Genomic DNA, 17,784 nt, shown 5'->3' on the forward strand with positions numbered 1-17,784 from the left:
AATGTGACATTGATGTATTCTTTAGCCATGAGGTAACATTTTGTTATGTAGAATTATCATTCGTGAAGAACTAAAACTATTTTTATGGAAAACTTTTTGTGTAATTGGAATATGCTTGTACCACAAATTCGCAGGAGAGGATCAGAGAAGAATTATCCTGTGAAACTACCTCCTGTAGCAAGTCATGATTAGTATAAAAGTACCAAATTAATAACTTTGATGATTAAAAGAAAACGTAGACACACGTAAATCCTATTGCAAAACCTTTATATCATTCAAACTTATGAAATTCGATCATTGCATAAATTAAATTTTATTATTACTGATGTTTACTATAGTTACGTCTTATTCATCTCAACATAAAATTTGAGAGACTAAAAATGACAATTGAAAATTTTGGTGAAAATTAATAATACTATTTATTTACATCAAAATGGTGCATGAAATGGAGTGGAGTTGGAGATAGATTTACACCAATTTGGTGTGAAAAATGAAATATGGAGTAAGGTTGGAGATGCCATAATATGGCATCTATAATACAAAGTTGCACAGATCGTTATTTGATGCGGTATATACACACACACACAAACAAGAAAAGTGTAATTCATAGAAGAGAAATATTGTCTTAGAAAGTACTTTTGTCATCGCTAAAACCAAATAGTGATTTTTGTCGTTGTTACAACTCAATAAGATGACTGTAATAGTGTCCTAGGGTGTAATGTCTCAAAAACCATTGTGAAAATTTCAATTTTAAAAAGGAATTAAAAGCCATTTTATAAAAGTCAGACATCATTAAAATAAATATTTCATAATACGGAATCAAGATCAGAGTATTGTAACATAACATATCTCAAATTATGAAGACTATTGGATAGTGTGTACAATCATGCCTTGACTTTGTCCCAATCCTCAAAAGTACCTTAAACATTTATATCCATAACTGTAAGCTAAAACTTACTGAATTCTCCAAAATACTACATACAATAATACACATGTAATACATGGATACCATGGCCTTCAGCACAAGGCTGGATCGCCTCTTGAGCCAACAACATTAAGTTGGACCATTCCCTTTGGGCCTAGAATATTAACTGGACCGCTCGGGTGTCTTGGTCTTCAGCACACAGTTGGATCGCCCTCAACCCATCCATAATATGTTGACATATACATGTAACTAACAAATGATCAACAATCAACCACAAGTACTAATAACAAATATACATGTCTAACAGTTCCCTAGAACATACCCGCATCCTAACATACAAATGATCTACTGTAGTACAAAGTATAGTGAGAAAACTCACCTCACAGACAAAGCAATAAACCTTTACAGCTCGAAACACACGAAGGCGGGCATAACAACCTAAACATGTATTCACAGGTCAAACCTCAGCCTATGACCAAAAACCCTAAAGTTTGACTGAAAGACAAACTTAGTCAAAAGTCAACGATCAAATTCAACAGTCGACTCACCACGTCATGGTGGCTAAAAGACAGGATACTCACGTTACAACCAACCACTACGTCGTGGTAACTAGAGATAGATCAGATGCGTGCCTTTCGCCAACAGCGTCGTGGTTAGCCCTTGGCCACGCCGCGGTATGCCTGGAATACTCATTTCTTTATTAAGTTCTTAATCCGCTAAGACCAAGCCTCAAACTTTCCAGAAGGATTTAACACACAAAAATGAGTCATAAAAATTATAACTTTATGGTCATACACACCACATACATGTTCTGTACCATTTTAGGTAAAAATGGTAAAAATGTGACCTTTATACTTTGAATGGCCCCAAATCACATTTTGGTTCTAGATCTAAAAGATAAAACGCTCCAAGGACACTCAAGGTTAATAAAGTTGCAAGCTTTATCTGGAGTTCTTCCATAGACTCCAACTAAAACCATAAAAGGGACACAAAATGCCATAAAATGCAAGATCTATGAAATTCAAACCATTAATCTTGGAACTTGAACACTTACAAAGGTCCAGAAGATGCACAAGATATTAGATCCCTCAAACTCCAAAGGGGTGATGTGTTGGATTAGTGTCTAAGGTCATAACTAAATTAGTGTAACTTTTTGAATAAAAGCATAGTCATTTCTGGGTTGCACTCGATAACTAGAAACAACTAGAAATGAATTTTGGAAAGAGGATAATTGTTTTGTTAATTTATTATGTGGAATTAATTTAGATTTAATCAGAATTAATTGGAATTAATTTATAGATTAATTAGAGTTAATTAAAGGTTCAATGGTTGAATTGTAATTGTTCACAATTGAGCAAGAAAACAATTCTAGAACCCTCTTAGGGTGTTGGATGATTTTACAAGGGATCATGGAGGATTCTAGATGTAACCCCCCCCCCCCCCCCCCCGATTTTCAGGTATTGTTTAAATAAGGTTTTTGGGGTAAGCTCTAATCGACGAGTTGGTTGACCTACTCGTCGAGTAGCAGCGGGGCAGGATCGCGTGTTAAGTGAGTGACCTACTCGACGAGTCCATATTGGGACTCGACGAGTAGGAGCTGGCAGATGAAACCCTAAATCCCGGGGTTTGCACCCCTATTTAAAGGAACCTCAACCTCCTTTGGCCTCTTTACAGTCTTTGAGAGCCCCTTAAAACCCTAATACATGTGTGTGTGTGTGCCCATTGTGTGATTGAAGCTTGAAAAGAGAATCTTTGGAGGGAGAAGGCTTAGAGGAGAAGGAGATTGGAGCAAGTAGAGTGTGGAAATCAACTCTTATCTCAATTATCATCTTCTGGAGGTAACCAAATCACCTTTTCCTTGTGAATCTCTTCTATTGGTTGAGTTTTAGGGTTTTTGGTGAGACTTTAAGTTGGAAAGTTGAGCAATGGGATAGATATGAGATTGTGGCTTCAGATCTGGACCCTCCTTGGATTCTATAAGCATAAAGTTACAGTCTTGGTCATGATTGAGGTCCCTTTTGAGCATAAAGTTTCATTAAGAACTTAAAATAGGCATTTAGAGCCTTTATAGCCATGCATGCACGTAAAGTTTGCAACTTTACATGATAAGCATGCCCTAGAAGCCTGGATCTGTGATTTGGAGCCGCTGCATGGTTCAAAACAAGTCTGTAAGGAAAAGGGACTGAATGGACTCGGCGAGTCGCAAGGTTGACTCGGCGAGTCACATGAAGATGGTCGTGGACTCGACGAGTTGGATGAACAACTCGGCGAGTCCGATGAAGATTACCATAAGACTCAACGAGTTGAAGGAGAACTCGGTGAGTCGGATGAGTTTTCCCTAGGATTGTATGCGTGTGTATCCGTCGAGTTGCAAGGAGGGAACTCGACGGGTGGCCATGAAGTTTGAACGAGAATCGAAGCAACTCGACGAGTCACTCCGATGACTCGGCGAGTTGGATTGTGCTTCAAGGTACTCGGCGAGTAGCCGAGGGTACTCGGCGAGTAGCCGAGAGTACTCGGCGAGTTGGGGTCAACATGGACTGTTGACCTTAACGGAGGACTTTGACTTTGACCAGGGGTTGACTGGTGGGTTATGGAGTACCTTATAGAGTTAAGGACTTATGAGTATATTGTACTATGGTCATAGGTGGTGGAGCCTGTGTCAAGTGATCCGAGAGTTGGAGTTTACCTTTCGAGTCGACATCTGCGAGGTGAGTTATCCTCACTATACCGATAGGGTCTACGGCACCAAGGCCGGCCCTTTAGTTGTTATTGTTATGGTATGATACATATGGATTTGATCTGCTAGATCGGAATCAGGGTAGACAGTATGTTATGCTTTTATGATCCGTAAGGATTGGTATGTTAGTGACCTGCTAGGTCGGTACTCTCGTTACGAGAGGGTTCTATGATTGATGATCAGTGTGACAGATATGTTTGATGTTTGTATATGTCAGTATGTGATAGTTATGAGAACATGGTTATTTACTTGTTGGTTGGGTTGAGGCGGTCCTGCTTTGTGCTGAAGGCCAACATACCCTATGAGCGGTCCGGGGAGACTGCAGGCCCACGAGGCGGACCAGTCATGCCGAAGGCTCGGGATGGATTCAGATAGACTGTAGGCCCAGTAGGGCGGTCCAGTCAGGCCGATGGCCCAGTATGCATGTTGATTGATTGATTGATTGATTGATTGACTGATTGTTGCTGACATGGTATTGTGAGTGTGGTATTGGTATTTTGGGGGTAGCTCACTAAGCCCTCGGGCTTACAGTTTTCAGTTTATTGTTTCAGGTACTTCAGGAGATCGTGGCAAGGCGAAGGCGTGACCATACTGCTCCTCATCCTTATGATCTGTTTATGGGACACTCTGATGGATATTGATTTGGAAACATTTTTGTAAACAATACTATTGACTTTTATTTATGGTTGAAAAAGTTTAAATTTGGCGTAAAATTTTTGGATGTTACAAGTTGGTATCAGAGCCTTGGTTTGAGTGAATTGGAGGAACACTCGTGTGAATCCAGTCTCAAATCAAGGGGATTTTCGGAAGGAAAGTTTTAAAAATGGTTTTCAAAATAAAGGATGGAGGATGCAGAGGGTACGATCAGCCGGAGCCTGTAAGTAAACCCCAAAATACCATATAGTTATTTGATATTCTGATATGTTAGAACAGCATGCTAGTGCTAGGCTAGGGATCTTCAGGAATCGCATGATAGAGTTGCCTGATTATATGATACCTATTAGCCTAGGGTTTCTTGTATATGGAATTGACATCATAATTGTAGATGTTTAGTATATGCATCATGGTTGTGTATAGTCAAGATCTTATAGCCTGAGAATGTCTGATTCGACCTTAGGGTAGGATTGGATATTCGAAAGTCTATCGGGTCCAGCGTTATGTGCGGCCAGCATACACTAGCGCTGCAGGGGCTGATGGAAGTTCCATGGAGGTGTGCGTTGTGCGGAGCTGTGAGATAGGCGATGTCCCCTAGTAGTAAGGGTTGAGCGCACATTATGTTGAGTATAGTATTAGGGCGTTGTGGTGATACTTGGAACAAATATGGGTAGGTGTGGAAGGTAGTATGGGCCCGTACTACTGGAAGCACATGACCCATACGCGTAGCAAGGAAGTCACAACCCCTAGGATTTGTGGGTTTTGGTCTCCCGATATTATGTTGTTTATCTGATGTCTTGAATGTACCTTTCAGTATGGTGGTGACGAGACGTTTTGCTGCTGGGTCTGGATCGGGATCCGGATCCGGGTCAGGGTCGGGGGACGGAGGGCCAGAGGTGCCGGTAGCACCTGAGCCCGTGGTGCAGATGGGGACTGAGGAGCTGGATGCCAGGATCCAGGAGATTCTGCACGATGAGGTCGCTGCGGCTTTCCGAGCGCAGCTACCAGAGATGTTTGGGTCGATCAAGACCGTGATGGTCTAGTATTTTGATGAGCGATATGCAGCTCTGGCAGAGACAGCAGCCGCTGCAGCCACTTCGGCTGTAACTGCGGCAGGGGTTGGAGGAGGAGCCGGCAGGGCTTTTCAGTACCGGGACTTCGATAATACGAAGCTCCCAACATTTGATGGTACTCAGGATGCGATCAGAGCTATGCGGTGGTTGTCTGACGTGGAGGGTTGTTTCTTCACGTGCTCAGGTCCTGCTGACCAGAAGGTCAGGTGTGCTCTGAACCTGCTCAGGCTCGGGGCAAAGGACTGGTGGAGATTGACGACAGGTTCATATTTTGATGATCAGCGGGCTGCTGTTACTTAGGAGCAGTTCCGGGATATGTTTCGCACCCGCTACGTTCCGCGCGTGGAACGGGAGCGGCTTGCTCATGAGTTTTTGACATTGAGACAAGTCTGTGATGGAGATTACCCGGATGTTCACTGAGAGGGCTATGTTTTGTCTGGAGTTTGCGTCGGAGCCGTCCCAGATGACTCGTTATCTGTGTATGATCAAGACGGATATACGACAGTTTGTGGCTACACAGCGTTGTGAGACCCTCCTGGACCTACAGGAAGCCGCGAGGCGGCGTGAGTTGGAGATAGAGCTGCAACTGAAGGAGCAGCATCAGGCACCGACACAGTCTCAGCCGGCGCCTAAGCGGTCTAAGACCGCTGATGCATGGTCTAGGGGTCAGCAGAGCCGCACTTGTGGAAAGTGTGGCAGGGTTCACTCGGGAGTTTGTAGAGCAGGAGGTGGGTGCCACAAATGTGACAAGGAGGGGCACTATGCCAGGGACTGCCGTCAGTCCGCCTCTCCAGCAGATATGCGGATTTGTTACCATTGTCATCAGGTTGGTCATGTGAAGACCAACTGTCCGCAGCTCGCCGCCAAGTCGGCACAGGGTCCCGCGCCAGCCACTGTGAGGATTTGAGATGGGAGGCCAGTCAGAGTGGAGCCTTCGAAGGCTTAGGGTCGCGCCTTCCAGCTCACGGCCGAGGAGGCCAAGGCAGCACCGGATGTGGTTGCTGGTACGTTTCTATTCACTGTCTCAGTCATTGTATTGGTGTTATGCTTATTGATTGTACCTGTGGTTAGGTACGTTGTTAGTGAATTCTTTACCCGCTTTGGTATTATTTGACTCGGGGGCGAGTCGGTCGTTTGTATCTCGGACCTTCTCTGGAGGGTTCAGTGTGCCGATAAATGATCTTGAGTGTCCGTTGCGAGTTTCGATCGCCAACGAGCACGGGGTTTCTGCTTCCTCGGTCTACCGGGGATGCGAGTTGGAGATTTTCGGGGTGTCCTTCCCGATAGATTTGATTCCTATCCCCATGGGGGATGTATGCGTGATTGTAGGGATGGATTGGCTTAGCCGTTTCGGCGCCATGATCGATTGTAAGGGACAGCGGGTGGTGGTTCGAACCCCAAGTGGGGGAGAACTGGTAGTATATGGTGAGGGCACCAGGTTGGGATCAGGGTTTTGTTCGGCAGCCAGGGCTCGACAGTACATACAGCACGTGTGTGCCGGTTATTTGGCGTATGTGGTAGATACGCGGACTAGGGATCAGCCCTCGGTTTCGGAGGTCCCGGTGGTTAAAGAGTTTGCTGATGTGTTTCCGGAGGAGTTACCCGGAGTGCCTCCGATGAGGCAGGTTGAGTTCAGGATTGATCTAGTGCCAGGTGCGGCCCCTATCGCCAAGGCGTCGTACCGCTTGGCACCGCCGGAGATGCAGGAGCTATCATATCAGTTGCAGGAGCTGCTGGGTAGGCAATTTATTCGTCCGAGTAGTTCACCCTGGGGAGCACCGATCCTTTTCGTCAGGAAGAAGGACGGTTCGCACAGGATGTGCATTGACTATAGGGAGCTGAACAAGTTAACGGTGAAGAACCGTTATCCGCTTCCGAGGATAGACGATCTTTTCGATCAGCTGCAGGGTGCATCTTGGTTTTCCAAGATTGATTTGAGATCAAGATACCACCAGGTCAGGGTGAGGGAGGAGGACGTGGAGAAGACCGCGTTTAGGACTCGTTATGGACATTACGAGTTCGTGGTGATGCCATTTGGGCTCACCAACGCGCCAGCGGTGTTCATGGATCTGATGAACCGAGTATGCAGACCGATGCTCGATCGCTCGGTCATTGTGTTCATAGATGATATCTTGGTATATTCCAAGACCCGAGAGCAGCATGAGGAGCATCACAGGGAGCTGCTGGAGGTTCTGCGGCGAGAACGGCTGTATACCAAGTTCTCGAAGTGTGAGTTTTGGTTGCGAGAGGTTCAGTTCCTCGGACATCTCGTTAACCAGGAGGGGATTTTGGTCGATCCGGCCAAGTTGGAGGCGGTTATACAGTGGGAGACTCCGAGATCTCCCTTAGACATCAGGAGTTTCTTGGGTTTAGCAGGGTATTATCGGAGATTCATTCGTGATTTCTCCAAGATTGTCGTACCCTTCACTCGTTTAACGAGGAAGGGGGTGAATTTCCGGTGGGGCCCGGAGCAGCAGAGGGCGTTTGAGACCCTCCGACAGTGTTTATGCGAGGCGCCGGTGTTGACACTCCCCGAGGGAGTGGAGGATTTTGTGGTATTTTGTGATGCGTCCATCACAGGCTTAGGGGCAGTCCTCATGCAGAGGGGACGAGTGATAGCTTATGCATCGCGGCAGCTAAAGCCGCATGAGACGAGATACCCCACGCACGATCTTGAGTTGGGAGCGGTGGTCTTCGCCCTCAAGATTTGGAGGCACTATCTGTACGGGGTCCGTTGTACCATATACACGGATCACAAGAGTTTGAGACACATTATGGATCAGCCAAACCTGAATATGAGGCAGCGTAGGTGACTGGATGTAGTCAAGGACTATGATTGTGAGATCCTTACCATCCTGGTAAAGCGAACGTGGTTGCGGATGCTCTGAGCCGCAAGTCAGCTGGGTCCTCGACCCCAGCCAGGTGTATGAGGATAGCGGTGGATTCCCCGCTGGTGGGTTTGGTCAGGGATGCTCAGATTGAGGGTATGAGACCGGAAAACTAGAAGTTGGAGAAGATTAAGGGCGAAAGCGCCCAGTTTGTTCAGGATAGCCGTGGATTGTTGACCCGTTACGGTCGGGTTTGGGTTCCAATGTCCGGAGGGGTCCGGCAGACAGTGATGGAGGAGGCTCATAAGTCTCGCTTTTCTATTCACCCGGGAGCCACCAAGATGTACCGTGATTTGAGTTCGAGTTATTGGTGGCCTGGCATGAAGCGAGATATCGCTTGGTTTGTTGAGAGGTGCTTGACCTGTAAGATGGTCAAGGCCGAGCACCTGAGGCCGCATGGTAAGCTGCAGCCTCTGGAGATTCCCATGTGGAAATGGGAACGGATCGCGATGGATTTCATCACGAAGTTGTCGAAGACGGCAAAGGGGTTTGATGCTATATGGGTCATCGTGGATCGATTGACCAAGAGTGCCCATTTCCTAGCCATACGGGAGAGTTCGTCGGCAGAGAAGTTGGCCGACTTGTACGTCCGCGAGATTGTCTCTCGCCATGGGGTTCCAGTTTCCATTGTTTTTTATCGGGATGTCCGATTTACTTCCCGTTTTTGGCAGAAGTTCCACGAGGAACTGGGTACGAGGCTGCATTTTAGTACAACGTTCCATCCGCAGACTGATGGGCAGAGTGAGCGGACCATCCAGACCCTCGAGGATATGTTGAGGGCGTGCGTCATTGATTTCGGTGGGAGTTGGGATTCCCACCTACCGCTTGTAGAGTTGGCCTACAACAACAACTATCATTCCAGTATTGGCGTCCCGCCCTTCGAGCTGTTGTATGGGTGGAAGTGTAGGACCCCAGTCTGCTGGGGCGAGGTTGGGCACAGAGTGATGGGTCGGACAGAGGTAGTTTTGCAAACTACCGAGATGATACAGCAGATTAGACAGCGACTGCAGACCGCTCAGAGTCGGCAGAAAAGTTATGCCGACCGACGCCGATCTGAGCTGGAGTTTCAGGTGGGTGACATGGTTCTCTTGAAGGTTTCACCCTGGAAGGGAGTGATCCGCTTCAGGAAGAGGGGAAAATTGGGTCCCCGCTATATCGGGCCGTTCAGGATTGTTGCCAGGGTTGGCAGGGTGGCTTATAGGCTAGAGCTTCCGGAGGAACTTAGCCGGATCCATAGCACATTTCATGTTTCGCAATTGCGGAAATGCATCATGGACCAGGAGGCAGTGGTATCGTTGGATGACATTCAGGTCGATGAGTACCTGAACTATGTGGAGAGGCCTGTGGCTATTTTGGAAAGGAAGAAGAAAATTCTACGGAACAAGGAAATACCTTTAGTAAAGGTACAATGGGAACATCGGAGGGGATCCGAGTGGACATGGGAGCCGGAGGTGGAGATGCGCGAGCATTACCCGGCATTGTTTATTCCAACGGACTTCGAGGACGAAGTCTAGTTCAAGTGGGGGAGAGTTATAACGCCCCGATTTTCAGGTATTGTTTAAATAAGGTTTTTGGGGTAAGCTCTACTCGACGAGTTGGTTGACCTACTCGTCGAGTAGCAGCGGGGCAGGATCGCGTGTTAAGTGACCTACTCGACGAGTCCATATTGGGACTCGGCGAGTAGGAGCTCGCAGATGAAACCCTAAATCCCGGGGTTTGCACCCCTATTTAAAGGAACCTTAGCCTCCTTTGGCCTCTTTACAGTCTTTGAGAGCCCCTTAAAACCCTAATACGTGTGTGTGTGCCCATTGTGTGATTGAAGCTTGAAAAGAGAATCTTTGGAGGGAGAAGGCTTAGAGGAGAAGGAGATTGGAGCAAGTAGAGTGTGGAAATCAACTCTTACCTCAGTTATCATCTTCTGGAGGTAACCAAATCACCTTTTCCTTGTGAATCTCATCTATTGGTTGAGTTTTAGGGTTTTTGGTGAGACTTTAAGTTGGAAAGTTGAGCAATGGGCTAGATCTGAGATTGTGGCTTCAGATCTGGACCCTCCTTGGATTCTATAAGCATAAAGTTACAGTCTTGGTCATGATTGAGGTCCCTTTTGAGCATAAAGTTCCATTAAGAACTTAAAATAGGCATTTAGAGCCTTTATAGCCATGCATGCACGTAAAGTTTGCAACTTTACGTGATAAGCATGCCCTAAAAGCCTGGATCTGTGATTTGGAGCCGCTGCATGGCTCAAAACAAGTCTGTAAGGAAAAGGGACTGAATGGACTCGGCGAGTCGCAAGGTTGACTCGGCGAGTCACATGAAGATGGTCGTGGACTCGACAAGTTGGATGAACAACTCGGCGAGTCCGATGAAGATTACCATAAGACTCGACGAGTTGAAGAACAACTCGGCGAGTCGGATGAGTTTTCCCTAGGATTGTATGCGTGTGTATCCGTCGAGTTGCAAGGAGGGAACTCGACGGGTGGCCATGAAGTTTGAACGAGAATCGAAGCAACTCGACGAGTCACCCCGATGACTCGGCGAGTTGGATTGTGCTTCAAGGAACTCGGCGAGTAGCCGAGGGTACTCGGCGAGTTGGGGTCAACATGGACTGTTGACCTTGACGGAGGACTTTGACTTTGACCAGGGGTTGACTGGTGGGTTATGGAGTACCTTATAGAGTTAAGGACTTATGAGTATATTGTACTATGGTTATAGGTGGTGGAGCCTGTGTCAAGTGATCCGAGAGTTGGAGTTTACCTTTCGAGTCGACATCTGCGAGGTGAGTTATCCTCACTATACCGATAGGGTCTACGGCACCAAGGCCGGCCCTTTAGTTGTTATTGTTATGGTATGCTACATATGGATTTGATCTGCTAGATCGGAATCAGGGTAGACAGTATGTTATGCTTTTATGATCCGTAAGGATTGGTATGTTAGTGACCTGCTAGGTCGGTACTCTCGTTACGAGAGGGTTCTATGATTGATGATCAGTGTGACATATATGTTTGATGTTTGTATATGTCAGTATGTGATAGTTATGCGAACATGGTTATTTACTTGTTGGTTGGGTTGAGGCGGTCCTGCTTTGTGCTGAAGGCCAACATACCCTATGAGTGGTCCGGGGAGACTGCAGACCCACGAGGCGGACCAGTCATGCCGAAGGCTCGGGATGGATTCAGATAGACTGTAGGTCCAGTAGGGCGGTCCAGTCAGGCCGATGGCCCAGTATGCATGTTGATTGATTGATTGATTGACTGATTGTTGCTGACATGGTATTGTGAGTGTGGTATTGGTATTTTGGGGGTAGCTCACTAAGCCCTCGGGCTTACAGTTTTCAGTTTATTGTTTCAGGTACTTCAGGAGATCGTGGCAAGGCGAAGGCGTGACCGTACTGCTCCTCATCCTTATGATCTGTTTATGGGACACTCTGATGGATATTGATTTGGAAACATTTTTGTAAACAATACTATTGAATTTTATTTATGGTTGAAAAAGTTTAAATTTGGCGTAAAATTTTTGGATGTTACACTAGAAGGCATGTTAAGCTCATAAGGGTTACCATAATTTAATAGATAAAATAGTGTTATTTTATTATTTAAATCTAGGGTTTTCCTTGTATCTCCTACACTATAAATAGAACCCCAAGGAAGGCCAAATTCGTACATATGATTCCGAAGAGGCTTATAGCCGAAATTTTGTTTCCTTCTCCTCTCTCCTTTAATTCTAGGGTTTCTAGGATATTGGGTGTGACGCATTAAAGGGGTGACACTTATGATCTTGCTTTCCAATTCATCCTAGGAGAAGATTCAAACAACAACAATCGTTGTTGACAAGGTACACACATTCTTTCTATTTGTATGTTTACAATTAGGTTAGTTTAGTTTCATAAGTATGTTGTTGTTAATTGTGAAAAGACATAGATCATTTTAGGTTGCACGTATCTTTAAGAGTTAAGTGAAATTCTGCATGTATAATGTTTTGTAACCTATACATTCCATCATGATGCTCTTCCTTCAAGAATACCACAATACACACAAAGAGGCTTAGAACATGAAAAAGAAGCAACGGTTTTAAAGGGACTCTTTCTGGAGAGGTGGAGGTTGGGGTTGGGGGAAACCATAACCCAACATCCTTTAAATAGGGCTCATAATCTGAAGTCTAGGGTTTTGAACCCATAATAGCGCCACTTCGTGATCCAATTAAATGTCACGTCGTGGTGACAAGGCATTACCACGTCGTGGTAAGCCAATCACCACGTTGTAGAATGGACAAAAACACCAAAACTCAACTCTTTTAACTTAACATACAAAGCATAAAATTATACATTGATAAGGTGTTACATAGGAAAAGCCTCGTTGTTGAAAGTTTCTTTTTGCGAGGACTTTGATATCTTTGTTATAACTTAATATTATTAGCAGTAAACGTTTGCCTTTATAAGTAGTTAATTATTTATATAACAATATTTTAGAGACAAAATTTATCTTGTTTATTAGTGATTAATAATTTTAGAAAATAATTAATTTTACAGACAATCCAAATGAAAACAATTTTATTTTAAACTATATTTAATATTATATTTAATGTTTAACTAATTAAAATTTTTTTTGACATTTTTCTTCTATATTTATTTGGGGGAGACTTGTAACACCTGTTCCAGGTAATTATTTGATTTAGTTAATTTCAGGGTTTTGGTGCATGGACTCGGCGAGTTGGGAGTGCAACTCGTCGAGTAGGGGCATTTAATCATGGACGTGGATCGGGACCAACTTGGCGAGTCGGAAGGCCCGACTCGGTGAGTTGGAGCAGTAAAGAGAAAACCCTAATTTCGGGGTTTGCCCCTTATTTAAGGATCATTATATGACCTTGTGGCCTCCCTTAGCACTTTATCTCCCTACAGAAAGCAGTTTGCGGCCGTGAACACTCTTGAGTGAGAGTAAGAGCGTTTGTGAGTGATTTTGGTGGGTTGTGAAGGATTTTTAGAACTTGAAGAAGAAGGAACAAGGAGAGAAGCAGTAGATCCGACATCTACATTGTATTGGTCACCATCTTGAGGTATAAAGTCGTTACCTTGAGCCTTAGTTACTTAGATCCCTCTTCTTGGAAGTAAATGGTCATTTTTGGTGCAAAATGGAGTCATACTCGAATCTGGACTTATCACAAGGATATGGTTCCAGATCTGGACCTCTTTAGGTCCCCAATGACATAAACTTGTCTCCTTTAGGCAGTTCAATCCCTTTCCATGCATTAAAACCTTGTATGAAGACTAGTTTTGGTGTTATAGCCATGTGAGGCCTTGCATGCACGTAAAGTTTGCAACTTTACGTGACATCTTCACTAGGGAAGGCTAGATCTGAAGTTTGGGACCCTGGATCCCACTGGAGAAGGCCGAAAACGAGAAGGACTAAGGGAACTCGCCGAGTCCTTTAATCGACTCGACGAGTCGGCCAAAGAGTTTACGGCCAGGGGTTTGCGGTTGAGGGTTTGAAACCGCGAACATTAAGGAACTCGACGAGTCACTCAAGTGACTCGGCGAGTTGACGAGTTAAGCAAGGAACTCGACGGGTGGCTGGTTATGCTCGACGAGTCAAGGTCAACATGGACTGTTGACCTTGACTGTGAACTTTGACCTTGACCTTGATTTTGACCAGGGTTGATCTGAGAGTATTTATGGGATGGTGTTAAGTTAACCACCTGATGATTATAGGCAGCTGAGAAGGAGCTGCGTGTGGGATATATTTGACTTCAGCTTACAAGTTCAGCATTCATGAGGTGAATCTTCTCACCATGCCAATGGGTCTAAGGCACCAAGGCCGACCCGTTTTATGTTATGTGGTGCACTAGCCATAGTAGAGATATGTGGTATGATAGTTAGCTTTATGCTAAGTGGTATGCTAGTGATTATATGATAATTGCATGGAAGACCCTGAGGGGAGCCCATGGCAGTTGGATGTCAGACCATGTGGGGGAGCCCATGGCATTCCTAGGTAAATACCATGTGGGGGAGCCCATGGCATGATGGTATAAGACCCTGGGGGGATCCCACAACATCCTGATATGTTTATGCATGGCTTATGTGATATGTGTAGCTTTATAGCTAATTTGATATGTGTTATGTGGTTTGCGTGTGGGGTATGCTCTGGGGGACTCACTAAGCATTAGCTTACAGTTTGTGGATTTGTTTCAGCTACATCTGAGCCTAAGGGCAAGGGCAAGGTGTGATGATGCGTCGTGCACTCTCTCTCACCGAGATTTTATGGGACACTCTGATGATTCGAATAAAGTTGTAATGGATGTGTATTTGAGCCTAAGGGCAAGGGCAAGGCGTGATGGCGCGGCGTGCACTCTCTCTCACCGACATTTTATGGGACACTCTGATGATTCGAATAAAGTTGTAATGGATGTGTATTTGAAAACAATTGTTTTGGGATTTCATGGTTTATGGAAATGGTTTGATTAATTAAAAATGCAAAATTTCTTTTGTAAAAATTGGGACGTTACAAGTTGGTATCAGAGCCTTGGTTTGAGGGATTCGGGCACACTCTCGGGGGTGTTAGGACTCAAACTAAGGAAATGGTAAAATTGTTTTTAGAATAAAAGCTAAAAACTTTTAAGGAATGGAAAAGATGAGAGTGCAACGCGCGTGATCAACCGAGCCAAGTAAGTAGTTCCCCAATATGTTCGCCATGTCATACTGATATTTGAGCTATGATAATCGTATGGAACTTGCTATGTGTATGCTTTTAAAATTATATACGGTTAGGAGCTTATAGCCTTATAATGATTGATTTGGCTTTATTTCCTGTTCCTTGTCTGGTTGTGGTCCTAGGGTAGAATCTCTTATTTGAAAGTCTATTTTATCCTTTTCTGTGTATAATTTGCATGCATAAAGGCAACCTGTCATGATTGGTATGTTTGATGTGGGTAGAGCAAATCTTAGGTCAGCCTGGGATTTGGGTTATGCGGTGGCTTGTGGTATATGATTTATTGTGGGACGAATTGGAGTTGTCAGGTAGAGCTTTGGGGAAAGGTACAGGTAGGTGTGGAAGGTAGTATTGTGCCCGTACTACTGAAAGCACAAGACATGTACCCGAACTAGTGCTAGATCTGACAACTTTAAGGAGGACCAATGTGGGAAGATCCCCTATATAAATGTCCTAATTATTATGGTTTATGACATTCCAGTCCAACATGGTGGTGACACGATTTGGGATAGGGGGATCAGGATCAGGATCATGATCGGGATCTGGGTCGGGTAGCGGTGCAGAGCCCGTTGATGAGAGGCTGTGCGAGATCATTGCAGCCGAGGTTATGAAGGGTATCCTTGACGCTACCCTAGTGATCTTTGGGACGGTCAAGGAGGATATTATGGAGATCATGGAGGAGAGGCTCAGATCATTCAGAACTGAGATTGTTGCAGGCCAGATCGGAGCCCGAACTCCCTCGTTACGGGAGTTCAAGGCGTGCGGAGCGCCGGAGTTCCTCAGGGTCAGGGACCCCATCGTTAGCCGACGCTGGGTGGCGGATATTGAGAACGCCCAGATCACGAGTTCTTTCCCTGATGCGGCCAAGGTGGGTTTTGCTTCGTGTACATTGAGAGACAGAGCCCGAGATTGGTGGGGAGAGGTGACCAGCCAGGTGGGAGCGGCTGGTGTGGCTGAGATGACGTGGGCCGAGTTTGTTCGACAATTCGATGAGGAGTTTACACCACCTATTGAGGTGCAACGGCTTGTGAGGGAGTTTCACGACCTTCAGCAGACTACCGAGACTGTGGCGGAGATCACCGCCAAGTTTTGGGAACGAGCTTTGTTGATTCCGCAGTACGCTACCGATGAGGATATGCGGAGAACGAGATATCATTCCATGCTGAGGAATGATATCCGGGAGTTTGTGAGCTTTACAGGGTGCAAAACCCTGAATGAGATGGTAGAGAAGGCCCGAGAACGGGAAATGGAGTTGGACTTCCGCACCAAGCGGAAGCCGGAGCAGGCACATGCAGCGGTGGCTCAGGCTAAAAAGCCTAAGACCTCGGACACTTCCAGCAGGGTCCAGCAGGGCTAGGGCCGGTGTGCCAAGTGCGGTAAATCGCACGGTGGGGCTTGTCGCACAGCAAGCTCAGGGTGTTACGCATGTGGCCAACAAGGCCACTTGAGCAGGGGTTGCCCCAAGAAGGGCTTGATATGTTTCCACTACAACCAAACTGGCCATAAAAAGGCCGATTGCCCTAGGTTGCAGGGAGGGGGAGGAGCGGTGGCGGCGCCTGCGCCCGCCACTTTGAGGATTACCGATGGCCGCCCTGGCAAGGTGGATGTTCCGGCAGTGAAAAGCTGCGCATTTCAGTTGACCACCGAGGAGGCTCGGGCAGCACCAGACGTTGTGGCTGGTAAGTAACTATTATTTTCTGCTCGTTATGATTTGTACGACTTATGTATATATTATGCTTGTATAGGGACCTTTTTGGTTAATGGTATGTCGGCTCATGTTTTGTTTGATTCGGGTGCTACCCGATCGTTTGTGTCTCTTGCACTTAGCAAGAAGTTCTGGGATGTGTCAGGAACTTTGGATTCCCCGCTCGAGGTAGAGATTACAGATGACCGCATTGTGAGTGCTGCGAGGGTGTATCGGGACTGTGTCCTGAATGTGCTTGGTGAGAGGTTTCGTGTCGACCTAGTCCCGATACCGTTGCGAGGGCTGAAGGTGATTGTCGAGATGGATTGGCTGGGGGGCCAACGGGGCCGTGATCGATTGTGAGCGCCAGTTGGTGAGGGTTCGAACCCCAAGTGGGGGAGAACTGGTGATACATGGTGATAGGGCCTCGCAGGGGCCGACTCTCTGTTCGGCTGCGAGGGCTAGGAGATTTCTGCAGCAGGGATGTACGGTATTTCTGGCCTATGTCTCGGACACGAGGGTAGATACCATGACAGAGGTGGGCAGTGTGCCGGTTGTGCAAGACTTTCAAGATTTTTCCCCGAGGAGTTACCGGGAGTGCCTCCGGAGAGGCAGGTGGAGTTTCGCATCGACTTGGTGTCTGGTGCCGCTCCAATAGCAAAGGCACCATATCGGTTGGCACCACCTAAGATGTAGGAGTTCTCTACGCAGCGTCAGGAGTTGCTAGACCGAGGGTTCATACGTCCGAGCAGTTCCCCGTGGGGAGTACCGATCCTTTTTATGAAAAAGAAGGATGGATCGCACAGGATGTGCATCGATTATAGGGAGCTGAACAAAGTAACGATGAAGAACCATTATCCGTTGCCAAGGATCGATGATTTGTTCGATCAGCTGCAGGGTGTGTCTTGGTTTTCCAAGATTGATCTTCGGTCGGTATACCATCAGATGAGGATTCGGGATGAGGATATACCGAAGACGGCTTTCAGGACTCGGTATGGGCATTATGAGTTTGTGGTGATGCCGTTTGGGCTCACCAATGCCCCAACAGTGTTCATGGATCTTATGAACAGTGTGTGCAGACCGATGCTGGATCGATCGGTGATCGTTTTTTATTGATGACAT

This window comes from Lactuca virosa, chromosome 2 (genome assembly GCF_052849685.1).
Source record: "Lactuca virosa cultivar CGN04683 chromosome 2, Lactuca_virosa_CGN04683_v6, whole genome shotgun sequence".
NCBI classification, from domain to species: Eukaryota; Viridiplantae; Streptophyta; class Magnoliopsida; order Asterales; family Asteraceae; genus Lactuca; species Lactuca virosa.